General features: G+C 37.8%; 1 protein-coding gene across 11 annotated transcripts in view; it reads right to left on the reverse strand.

The window, feature by feature from the left end:
• LOC128867531 (trithorax group protein osa) overlaps positions 1 to 13,760 on the reverse strand; it is a 178,450-nt gene that overhangs the window by 104,681 nt on the left and 60,009 nt on the right. The window lies entirely within an intron of this gene.

The following is a 13,760-nucleotide window of genomic DNA, read 5'->3' on the forward strand; positions in this document are numbered from 1 at the left end:
TCCAATTGTGCGTTCACCGTCTATTCCCCGCATAACTGTGGTTTTCCGGTAGTCAACAGTGGGAACACTGTGCCAATGCTGTGCTTCAATATTACCTGCCAACCGTTGGCTACTACCCACCCAACTTTGTCGTTTTCTAATCATCGATTTAAGTGATTGTAAGGGCCACCAAGTTACTCCCAGACTGTTTTACAATGCATTATATGCAAAGTGACTTCGAGGGAAATGAGAATTGCTTAGTTTATATTTACAATCGGCAATTTGTTTACCAAACCAATATAATTTGAAAGGCTAATGCAATTTGAGGAAGAGCTTTTAGAACGAATATTTAATGAGGTTATTAAAAGAAGTAATTCAGTAGGTACCCATTTTATTGAAGATGTAAGCAAATTATTAAGATATAGGCAGTCGTCCCAGTGTGTTGCGACTGTTTCAAGAAGCTCCAGCTACTTTTAGGAACTCTAATTTACGTTAAGGCGCAACTTCATCGATTTGACGACGCCTATTTTGTTTTGCAGAGTCTTCCGATGTAATTCGGATTTCCAATGCGATTAATTAAAACATTTGTTGTTTTGCATATAACTCTTGATTTTTTCAGTTTTTGTATACATTTTTTAACTTGTAGATTAAATAAACAAATAAACCCTGGTAGCCGATGCGACGTAGAAGTGCCATTTAGGCTTCAATATATTTTAAAGCTATTCATTGCTACCACTAATCGATGCGGTAGAATGTACGCCTCATTTCTAAAAAACAAAAGATTTTAAAAAAACTTAATTTTTTTTTTTTTGAATTTAAAAAAAAAATTTTAATAAAAAAAAATATTAAAAAAAAATATTAAAAAAAAATTTAAAAAAAACAAATTAAAACAAAAATTAAAAAAAAAAATGTACAAAAAAATTAAAAAAGAAAATTAAAAAAAAACACAAATTTTAAAAAAATTATTGGAGGTTGAATTAGTTTTAAAGGTTTTTTTCGAAGATTTGGGGCTTTATTGTGAAAAAACGGTACAAAATATTTTATTCGAAGTATTGGCCATCGCTAGCTACAACTTTCGCCCATCTTTCGGGCAATTTCCGGATGCCGTTTCTCCAAAATTCTGGCCGCTGCTTGGCTATCCATGACTCAACCCATATTTTGGTAGCCTCGTACGAGGAGAACCGCTGGTCCGCCAAATCGAGACTCATATGCCGGAACAAATGATAATCGAAGGGAGCTATGTCTGGACTATACGGCGGGTGGGGTAACACTTCCCAGCCAAGCGTTCCGAGGTATTTTTTGACAGGTTGAGCAACATGCGGCCGAGCGTTGTCATGTTGCAAAATAACCTTGTCGTGCCTTTTTACCGTTTCCGGCCGTTTTTCTTTCAATGCCCGGCTTAAACGCATCAATTGCAGTCGGTAACGATCCCCCGTGATTGTTTCGCCCGGTTGGAGCAGCTCAAAATATACGACGCCGACCTGATCCCACCAAATGCAGAGCATGATTTTCTTGCCGTGAATATTCTGTTTGGCCGTCGACGTTGATGCGTGGCCGGGCAAACCCCATGATTTTTTGCGTTTTGGGTTATCGTAGTGGATCCATTTTTCGTCGCCAGTCACCACCCGATGCAAAAAACCCTTCCGATTTTGTCGCTCGATCAGCAATTCGCACGTAAAAAGTCGCCGTTCGACGTCGCGCAGCTTCAACTCGTACGGGACCCAATGTCCTTGCTTTTGGATCATTCCCATCGCTTTTAGACGCTTGCAAACGGTTGATTTATCAACGCCCAATGATTCAGCAAGCTCTTCTTGGGTTTGGCACGAGTCCTCGTTTACCAATTCCCCCAATTCCGCGTCCTCGAACTTTTTGGGCTGGCCAAGACGCTCCTTGTCTTCGGTGTGAAAATCACCATTTTTGAATCGTCGAAACCAGTACTCACATGTTGAAATCGACGGAGTATGGTCTGGGTAGGCCTCCTGCAGCAATTCACGGGATTGGGCTGAATTTTTTTTCAAATTGAAGCAGCAGAAAAGCAAAGCTTCCCGCAAATTGCGTTTCGACGGCACGAAAGTTGACATACTCGGAGCACGAAAACACTGCGTTGTTTATACTTCAGCGAAATGACAGATACTGATAAACAAAGCCTAGGGATGAGGCTTTGTCATGAATATATATTCAGTATTGCCAACGCGATAAAGTGATAAATAGCGCCATCTGTGTGTCACCTTTAAAACTAATTCAACCTCCAAAAATAAAATTAAAAATAAATATAAATAAAAAATAAACCTGTGCTATTATTTTTACAAATTATTTTCAGCGACTTTTTACTCCTGTCAAACGCGTGGTAAACAGTTACCGTGGCGGTTAGTGGCGAACCACTACAACTTTTTTCACATTACGGCTCGCCGCTGTCTTATGGCTATAGCTAACAGTCGATCAAAGCAATCAAAATAACTTAGCTTTCGATTTTTCGGCAGCTCAAAAATGAATTTCACTGTTAACAAATGAAAATGGGTGATTATCTTCGCACACTTGCGACAAAACGATAGTTCATCAACATTTTAACTAGCTCTGACTACCCGCTTGGTTTTCGTTTTTTTGTAGGTGTAGGTTTTCGAATGGTTATTATTTCTATAGAAAAGTATATCTCATGTCTCCAGTTTACAAATTTTATACAAAAATTAGAAAAATTCCACAAAATCAATGAGAATTTCCAGTAACTTCAAACTGGCATTTCATTGGGATGAAAAGTGTGTGGAATGTTTTAAATTTTTGTATAATTTTTTTTTAGCGAATTAATCCAGTTTTTGGCAAACAATATGAACTCTACAGTTATATAAAAAGTACGAACATTCAAAAAAAAAAAAATAAAAAATTATATTCAAAACTAGTCAAAATATTGATGTGCCATCGTTTGTCGCCGGCTGTTTGCCTAAACTATCTGCATATCACTAACTTTATTAACAATTCAGCCAGCAAAGGTCATATTCGAGTATATGACGAAACGGTATGGTGCGATTGGTGGGTATTGAACCGTTCTCTCATGAAACAAAAACAAAAATTTATTTAGGATAAGAGCCCATTACTTTCTGGACGATTAACCTCATATATTTAACCAAACTTTAACTCTCTGTGGGTTCCTCTCATAACGCCTGTTATATGTATGGCGCAGAAGCATGGACGATAACATCTAATGTGATGGCCCTTGGAATGCTCGAAAGAAAGATTCTGCTGAGGATTTGTGAATATTTGCACGTTGGCGTCAACGAATATCGCAGGCAATGGATCGAAGAGCTGTAGTAGCTGTAAACTGATATGAACATAGTGCACAGAATAAAGATTCAGCGGCTCCGCTAGCTGAGTCATATCGTACGAATGGACACAAAAGCTCCGGCTTTGACAGTATTCGATACGATACCTGAGGCTGGTAGCAGAGCATCGTGTGAGCATCGGTTAGCACGTGAAAGAAATGACTCGACCGAAAGCGCTTAGGCGTTTATATATATTGGGTAGTCGAAAAAGTCTTTTCGTATTTCTAATCAAACTTCAACTAATTTTTTTTTTATATTTATAATGAACTTTATTAAACCAAATATGTACCATTTTGGTCGACCACCTTTTGCCATTTTTTTCTGGAGACATTATTCCATCAGTGTAAAACTTTTGTGGTTTCTCGGCGAAAAACTGCGACAAGTAGGCAACTTGAAGCCAACTTTACTCCATTAAGGGAGTTCTGCATTGACCGAAACAAATGGTAGTCCGATGGTGCAAGGTCAGGGCTATATGGTGGATGCATCAGAATTTCCCAGCCAAGCTCTCCCAGTTTTTGCCGAGTCATCAAAGATGTGTGGAGCCTAGCATTGTCCTGATGGAAGACGACGCCCTTTCTGCTGATCAGTTCTGGCCGTTTTCTTTCGATTGCTTGCTTCAATCTCATCAGTTGTTGACAGTAAAGTGTAGAATCAATCGTTTGAGCAGGCTGGAGCAGCTCATAGTGGATGATTCCTTTCCAATCCCACCAAACACACAGCATAACCTTTCGAGGTGTCAATCCTGGCTTTGCGACCATTTGTTGAGCTTCACCACCCTTGCACCATGATCTTTTTCGCACATTATTGTCGTATTTGATCCACTTTTCGTCTCTTGTTATCATTCCCTTCAGAAATGGTTCGATTTCATTTCGTTTCAGCAAAGAATCGCAAATGTTAATTCGGTCCATTAAATTTTTCACAAACAATTCATGTGGTACCCAAACATTGAGCTTTTGTTTGTAACCAGCCTTTTTTAAATGGTTCAAAACCGTTTGATGATAAATGTTTAGTGCCTTGGCGATGTCATGGCAGCTTATGTGACGGTCCTGGTCAATCTTTTCCATAATTTCATCGACTTTTCAACGATAGGTCGACCGGACCGAGGTGCATCTTTCACATCGAAATTTCCAGAACGGAAGCGAGCGAACCATTGTTGTGCTACACGAACTGATACAGCATCGTCTCCGTAAACTTCACAAATTTCATTGGTGGCTTGCGTGGCATTCTTCCCTTTTTTATACAAAAATTTCAAAATATAGCGAATTTCTTCATTATTTTCACTCATTTTTGAACAGCTATAACTTTTGAAGTTGAAGTTGAAATCTCCGAATTCAATTTTTTTTTTTGGTTAAATGAAGCTCAAAATGTCACCTCACACCATATGATATGACACAATGTGATTGGTAGCACTGGCGATAGATGACTACAACGACATCTATTGACAAAATACGAAAAGACTTTTTCCACTACCCAATATCTATATTTTCCTTTAATTCCTAGGTTTAACAAAGGACCCCAATAAACAAGTTGAAATTCGATTTAGTTAAAACTAAGAATTTGATTTGTCGCCAAGTTTTTTGATACCGCCACGTGGTTTTCGCAGTGAGTGACTGAAGGAGATATTTTACCAAAACCTACAAAAGCAGTTTGAAATATTCTGCCCGTTTTTTCACTAAGACTGAGCAAAATACCGGCATTGACGGTATTGACGACATTGACACCCTAATTGTAGCCCTGATTTGAAGCACAATTAGAAATTACTTATCTGTATGTGGTTGTATCGCCGATCTTAGCAATTTGTTTTATTGTCGTAACAATAAGGGAGTAAATAAATTTACATTTTTATACTGAACTGACAGAATTACAAAGAGTGGCAATCGGAATTGTTTACTCTGGAAACAAAATTAAATTTTCCTCTTTTTTCGATTTTAAATATACCTTTGTGTTTGTGCGTCCAGCATTTTGTGCTACAGCATACAAAATTTGCCAGACAGACTAATCCACATAAAAGTCAATTGATTGTCGCCATTTAGTTGCATAACAACGACTATGGGTTTTTTGTTTTTGTTTTTTGTTGAAATTTCACCTTTGACATACACGAATGCTACATGCTGGATGAGTGAAAAGGAGGCAGGACGGCACAGCGGAAGCGAATATTGCATTGCCGCATTGTGCAAATTGAACAACGTCCACTGGCTGCGCTGGCACTCGATTTGCTGCTGCTGCATCACCTCAATTCGTCAATAGCTAATTTGTCCGCAAACGTTGGTCGGATGGTGTGAATCCACACCCGAAATGACCGTCGCAACTGGTCGACCGACGCTTAAATCGCGTCAAACACATACCAATGTTTGGATATTCAAATGGTGTTGCTGCTGCCGATGCCAATGCTTGGTGTCTCTGTTGCCAAGTGACTGTCGTTTTATGGATTGCTGCAATTCAAGCGCTTCGTGCATTATTCAGCAGGCAGGCGGCATTTGACGCCAACTCTGGTGGCGGTGAGTACAAAACACTCTCAACATGTGAGGGCCCACATACGACATACATACACATATGTACGTAGGCATGTGTGCAAATGAAATTGGAGACTCGTCTGTATGTTTGTCCATCATTGCACTCAATACGATTTTTACTTATTGCTCCATTTTCTGCTGCTGCCAGGCGCTTAATGCTCACTCGGTTTCCCTATCCCTACCCCATTGGTATGTATGTAGGTATGTTTACTACTTTTATTTTCAGCTTTTTATGTATTTAATTTTGCTGTTTTTCATTTGACCCACCGTTCGGTTGGCCGCTCATGCGACTGATCGGCCGACGGTTGCCTCAGCCAGCCAACTGTTTGCATTGCGGAATTAATTTGCACGCGTTTGCTCACTTGGCGCGCTTGCTGTGCCAGCGATGTTCCAACAACAAAAACAAAAGCAAAAAAAAAAACTAAATACAAAAACGAAACAAAAACAATAACAGAACATAAAATTGCATTTGTTGTATTGTATTGTAGTTGCTGCTGCACACAAATTGCTTACATTTATTTGCAATTTCGTCCGTCCGCCTGGCTGGTTTGGCCGCATTGCCATGTGTGTTTAACGGGTTCGCTGATTTCATTTGAGTTTGGCCGAAATGCTTTCAGTCGCAGTATTATTTTATCGCATTGAAGTAGCGTTGCCTTTTGCGTCTCGAATGTAATTCTGCGAGTAAAAATGTGGCAACGCAATGCAGCTCAGCCTATGTTGCAAAATTGCACAAATTCGTTGCCAACCGTTTGCGCTGACAGCCCCACAAAGAATTTACAATGGCAGTAAACCCCTTTTTCAGTACATCTATTATGTGTTGTCTGCTTTTAGGCGCATAAGCGTGTAACAATATGCTTTTGCGTTGCCGAAATGCATTTTTTACATTTGTACTTAGTCATCTCTCCCCGCTCTCATTTTCATATACAAGTTATGCAACACTCGCTTGGTTTTTGATTTTGTTTTTGTTTTGCTCATTACACTGATATGATGTTGTTCTATTCCTATTGGTGCAGCCACTGCGCTGTGCGCTGTGCGACTGCGGCTGCTGTTTCCTAATATAAATGTAAATAAGAGCGCGCTATGCAAAATTCGATTGAAATTTTTAATTGGCATTCCGCGCTATTGATCCACAATTCCACGCACCCACGAGCCCTTCACTCTCCGCGCAACTGCAATTATTAATAGCATGTGACGTGCGCTGAGTCACTTTTGGCTTTGATCACTGCAATCGCAGTTGTGTCACGTGCCAGTGTGGGTATAGAAGTTTAATTACTGAATGCAAATGCTTCGTTCAATGGAACTGTGCAATGCTGCTCGATGAACGGTTTTTCATATTATTTTTGCTACTTAATTGGAAATACAATTAAAAGCTAGTTTTTCGGGAAAACGTCTAGCAAAAAATTTTCTCTGAATAAATAGCAAATAGTAAATAAAAAACAAGGAAACGAGATCGACGTTTGTGCAATAAAAGGCGTAATGAGACTGATTAAGAATGACCGCGCATAAACGGCATAAAAAAAAACATTTCTTGATCGAAGTGTGATCGTTGTGTTTCCACATACACATTCGGGGAATACTGCTGAAGTGACAGTCCTTGGCCGGCTATAAATTCGGGTCTTTCCGGTTACGTAGAACCGACTGTCGTGGGAGCGCGTGTGCTCGTCGCTCGTCTCTGATCCTCACTACCGGACGATGGCTCCCTATCATATAATTGTATGGTGACTTGGAAAGTAGTCGGCATCATGTGTGGGGTAAGATTGTGTGCTACTCTTAAATCTATACTCCCCTCAAAAAGGTATCAACAGGGATTGCGGATGCTGCAGACTATGAATAGTGAATAGCTCAACGAAATGCAATCACACGTATTCGCGAGTCCTTCAAACCAATTTTTCCGTAGAATTTTCGACAGAAATACCTGTTAAACCAGGTGTCAAGGTGCAGTTCCTTCCATTTGTGGAACAACATCATGACGCACGCCACAAATAGGCGAAGGAGCTCGGCCAAACATCCAAAAAAAAAAGAGGGTGTACGCGCCAATTATTTATTTTATTTTAAAGAGACTCTAAGAGTTTATACCAGCTATAAAATGTCGATGTCTTAGAGCCACTATTCAGTGAAATACTTAACGATCCACTGAAAATAAATTTGAAGGCTAATACATACTTCTAGAAAAAGGGTCAGAGCTGAATACGCCCACTATGTTCTAAAAAGTTTTGCAGTTCAGGTTTTGCGACGATGGGCTTATCATCTTACGACGACGGTTTTTAACTGAGTCGGGAAAGAAGGAAAGCAGTTTCGGATAATTAGTTTAAGTGCACATAAAAAAAGCTCTTTACAATATTCAGAACGTAATTGTTCCGATGAGATCTCGCTTGAAGTGTTTTAGAGAAAGATTCTGCGGAAGATTTTTGAACCTTTGCACGTTGGCGACGGCGAGTATGGTAGGCGATGTAACAATGAGATGTATGAGCTTTACGACTACATAAACATGTTTTTTCCTTGTTTACTCCTCTCGGAAGCATAGAGCCTCGACAAGACTCAGTCTTGCGTTGGTTTCGTTAATCGATTTCGATTTCTGACAGGGTAGGTGATTAGCCTGCCGCTACATAGACATAGCGCAGCGAATAAAGATCCAGCGGCTTCGTTGGTTGAATCAGATCGTCCGAATGGATACAAACGCTCCGGCTCTGGAAGTATTCGATGTGGTACCAGCTGGTGGTAACAGAGGAAGAGGAAGGCCTCCTACCTTGGCCTTGCTCTGTCCAACTGACAGAAAAAAGAAATGTACCAGTCATTTTGCGTGCTTTGCTAAACTCTGCCAAAATCGTTTGTGCTGTTATCGCGCTAATCAATCCTAGTAATTATCATTTATTGCCCATCGATAGTTCTTATAAATTTTTGGCAAACGCGGACCGTTCTAGTAAAGAAACCCCGACTATTGTGGGAGCGTATCGATAGTTCGTCAGGTTCAGCATTTAATGGAATTATTGCTACGACTAAGTAACGCTGACAATAACTAACAAAGCCAACCACTTTGCACTACCTGTAGTAGGTAATTAAATTCATTGCTTTAACACCGCAATAGGCCATTGTAAAGAAAGTTATAACTTAAAAAAACAATGGCGAATTGATTGTCGGTGAAGAAAATCAGATTATCCACGTTTGAAAAAGACATGACTGGGCAATTTGAACCCCTTTAATAGAAGCGACAGGAAAACTAAAGGTAACTCGATTTGACACTAACATAACAGTGCTGCCAAACTACCACACAACTTAAGCACTACAACAGAGGTGTTAATTAAGCGCCAACAGAAGGATTCCAATAATTGAAGCCGCACCTTGAACTAGACTACACGAATTTTGCAAATATGAATACGAAATAATTTGCAGATTGGCTTTGTTGATTATGAGTTACGAACCTGAGCTTAACTGTCTATTGCTTAATAGCTTATACTGGAAAAAAGTCAAGGTATAAACTGCATGGCGTGGCCTATGAAAGTCAATTTTCAACTCTAAATATATTCAACTAAACGATGCTTGGTGTAAGAATCATAAAGTTGTATATTAAAAATATATATAAAAAAAAGTAAGTAATCCGGAAAACAGTAAATTTGCTTGTGCATAGTTCAGTAGTAATTGAGACTTTATTAGATAATAAAGTATTGATCTATGATTACTAAAAATAATATTTAGTTTCCACTGCTTAACCAAGCTAAGCAAAGCAATCAGTTGAGACGATAATAAATAAATAATAAAAAAAATATTTTCATTCATTGGCAGCATAAAAATCATTGCAGAGTCAATTTTGCTGTATTTCTTTAATTAACTTTTACTATGAGAAAATTTTCAATTCAATACAGAGGATGTAATAATTACAATAACATTTTATTTTTATTAAATTCATAGACCTTAGGCTTTATTACTTTTGCTACCTGTTAGATGCAATTTCAACCGGAGGCTAATCGCGTTGATGCTACACGTCACACAGATACCAAGTAACGTTTGGTTGCAGTTAGCAGTTTCAGTAATTTCCAAATGCAGTTAAATGTGCATTAAAGGCATTTAAAGATGTTTAATGAAAATATTTGATGGCGAAATTTGAGAAAATAAATGCATTATGCTGTAAGTTTCAAACGGTGAAGCTATTATCAGCAACCAAAAACTAATTTCAAATAAGAATAGAGGTTATGTTAGATTGTAATAACCGCCGTGCAGTCATCCAAGGCTCATTAAGAGTGACACATTGCAGTACTATTTGCAGATATGAAGTTTTGAAATATGTTTATGGAATGCATCTCCAAGTGTCTACTTAATGAATGGTAGTGGACTTGTTGAGCTCATTTCCGCCAGTTGAAAAGGAATGCAAAGGTCGCACTACCATTAAAAAAATATAGAAGGCTCCGCATGTCGCTGTGCCGCTACTAGATTATTAGTGAATGTGACAGAATCAGTTATTCTGCTGACGTCAATTCTGAGGTTTGTTTTTTGTTTGCTTTTCTTACTATTTGCCATTAATTAACTGACTGACTTTCTTATGTTATTCTCAAAAAAGTTTGCTACTTTGACATTTTACTTTCTATTCTCGCTCGTAGTTCATCTAAAATTATCAATCTGTGCAATTTTATATTCTACCAAAATTTTTGCAAATGTTTTTTTGTTTATTGAAAACGTAACGTTGGTTTTCTCTTGGTTGCAGCAGAAATTAGTCAAAGGGAACCGATTGCGCAGCTTGTGGTGCCATTATAGGTATAGTAGAATGTCTTGGGATAACCATTTGACGAAAGTGCTGTTATTGATTTAGTTTTAGGTTAGGATAAAAAAACGAGATCAAATAAGGAGAAATAGACATGGAAGAGCAGCTAACGGGTGATTTTTTAGCTATTATCTTTTTAAACAGTTGGTTTAAACAGCTGACGCACGTTTCGTGTTTTGTTTCACTGTCAAACATCTTCAGTTTGGTCCAAAACTTAACCATGAATCGTCTTACAAACGAACAACGCTTGCAAATCATTGAATTTTATTATAAAAATGCGTGTTCTTTTAAGATCATCGCGTTATCTCTTATCACGCGCTTCTTCCATTTTATGGTCAGTTTAATCGACCCACTGAAGCGGCTATTCGAGCTATTGTGACTAAATTTAGAACCAAATTTACATTATTGGACATCAAACCACCAACACGCTTACGTAGAGTGCGAACTGAAGAAAATATCGCAGCTGTATCGGCCAGTGTTAATGATGACCATCAATTATCGATTCGTCGCCGTTCGCAGCAATTGGGCCTCTGTTACTCAACAACGTAGAAAATTTTGTGAAAGGATTTAGGTGTGAAGCCTTTCAAAATACAGCTGGTGCGAGAATTGAAGCCGAACGACCTACCGCAACACAGAATTTGTGGTGAATGGGCGCTTGGAAAGTTGGCCGAAAATCCACTTTTTTATCGAAAAATTGTGTTCAGCGATGAAGCTCATTTTTGGTTCAATGGGTACGTAATTGTCGATTTTGGAGTGAAGATCAGCCAGAAGAATTGCAAGAGCTACCAATGTATCCAGAAAAGCTCACAGTTTGGTGCGGTTTATGGGCTGGAGGTATCATTGGACCGTACTTCTTCAAAGATGCTGCGAATCGTAACGTAACTATGAATGGTGAGCGCTACCGTGAAATGATATCCAAATTGTTTTTGCCCAAAATGCAAGAGCTTGACTTGCATGACATGTGGTTTCAGCAAGACGGTGCCACATGCCACACAGCACGCGTATCAATTGACTTGTTGAGAGGCGAGTTCGGTGAACATTTTATTTCACGTTCGGGACCTGTCAATTGGCCACCCAGATCGTGCGATATAACGCCTTAAGGTTATTTTTTGTGGAGCTATGTTAAAGCTCATGTCTATTCAGAAAATCCTGCTTCAATTAACGCATTGGAAGACAACATTAAAGCATTTATAGGTATGTAAGATATCGGCCGAAACATTGGAAAGAGTATGCCAAAATTGGACTAAACGGATGGACCATTTGAAGCGCAGTTGCAGTCAACATTTGCATGAAATAATCTTCAAACATTAAATTATATGGACTGTACTACTATCGATTTAAATAAAAATTTCATGCATTTTCCGAATTTTACGTGTTTTTTTGAAAAACTTTCCTATAGCTCTTAAAAAATCAGCATTAATAAGCCTGAGAAGTTTATAGAGGGATTGTGTAAGTAAATGACAATAATAACGGTATAGATGCATTGTATGCTGAATTTACATTGAATTTTAGAAGGGCTTTATAATTTAATTTTTTTATTTTATTTTTTTTTGGATTTAATTCCTTATTTATTTTTTATTTTTTTTTTGTTTTGATATTTAATTTTTTTTATATACATATTTAATTTTTTTTGTATTTAATTTTTTGATTTGTTTCTCATTTTTTACTGTAGTTTTTTTATCTTATTCTTTTTTTTATAAATGTTTTTTATTTAATTTATTTTTTATTTAATTTTGTTTTAATCTATTTTTTTAAACTAATTTTTTTTAAACTAATTTTTTTTAACTAATTTTTTTTAATCTAATTATTTTTTAATCTATTTTTTTTAATCTAATTTTTTATTTAATTTAAATATAATCTGGTAAATAATTTTACGGCATTTATTTTTTGAACATGAAATCCGGCATTTGTCCGCCGCGACTCCGAGTTACATGGCCTCTTCGATCAAGAAAATTATTGACAACTTTTTCTAATAAATCTGGCAATCTGGCGTCAATGGTGGTTTGAATATTGCAATAAATCGATTGTTAGGCTCGCTCTATGGCAAGTTGCACCGTTTTGTTGGAGCCAAATGTCATCGATGTTTAGTGGATTAATTTTGGAAACAAAAATTCAGTCAGCGAGGCTCAATAGACATTCACCGAAAGAAAGACCGATGATGCCGCCAGAGCTCCATGAAAAGATTTATTTATTTATTTTATTATTTATTTATTTATTTTATTTTGTTTATTTACTTATTCATTTATTTTTCAAAGTAAATTTCCACAATTTGGAAGCGTTGTTCTGGGGTTAAACGACTCATGATGACTTGCCAAACCTTACTGAAGAGAAATGTCAGCACAGTTAGCAACTCACAGCTGTCAAACCATAGTTATCGATATGAATGGTCCTCAAGCAGCTAAAAAAGCACCCGATACTATTATAAGAGCATAAAAAATTTAATATTAAAAAAAGTTGTGAAAACTTTGCAGCACGTCACCCTACTATTATTTTGAAAAGAGGTGTATGCACATATGTACCAACGAAGGAAGAGCAGCAGCAAGAGCCTAAAGCAATTTCATTTATTCATTCAGTCATTCGTGCATTCATTGGACTTTACGCATATGTTTACTTGTCTAGCTCAACAAACAACACCTTGTCCCACTTCCAACCAATCCAGTAACACCTACTATCTTTCCTACATTCCTTCTGCTTGCCTGCCTGCCCGCCCGCCCGTTTGGCCCTTTGCCATCAAGCAATTTATTTATTATTTTTCATGCTTATTCACTGTTCCCGATTATTATTACTTTTTTTCATATGACAAGGCAAACAGTGGCGCAGTTGCGTGCCGCATGATGACATCAATTCAATCATCTGCCCACGCGTCAACTGGTGCTGGAACAATTTTTACATACTCCGTACGAGTGGTACATAAGGGGTGCGTTTTATGAACTAGGCCGATTTTCTGAATTAAAAGAACATGCGGAGATAATCACTTGACACTGGAGTCAATAGTTTTCCCAACCAACGCAGGTCAACTGTTATAATTATGGTGGAATGAATAAATAGCTATAAAAATATTTGCAAGTTTTAAGACGAAAAAATTTCAATTTTCATTTTAAGTTAAAAAAATAGATGCTTGCAGCTGCAACAAAAACCGCACCCTGTTTTGATTTGTTCGTGCCACACAATTCGACAGACATGAAATCCATTTTATTACGA

This window comes from Anastrepha ludens, chromosome 2, assembly GCF_028408465.1.
Source record: "Anastrepha ludens isolate Willacy chromosome 2, idAnaLude1.1, whole genome shotgun sequence".
NCBI lineage: Eukaryota > Metazoa > Arthropoda > Insecta > Diptera > Tephritidae > Anastrepha > Anastrepha ludens.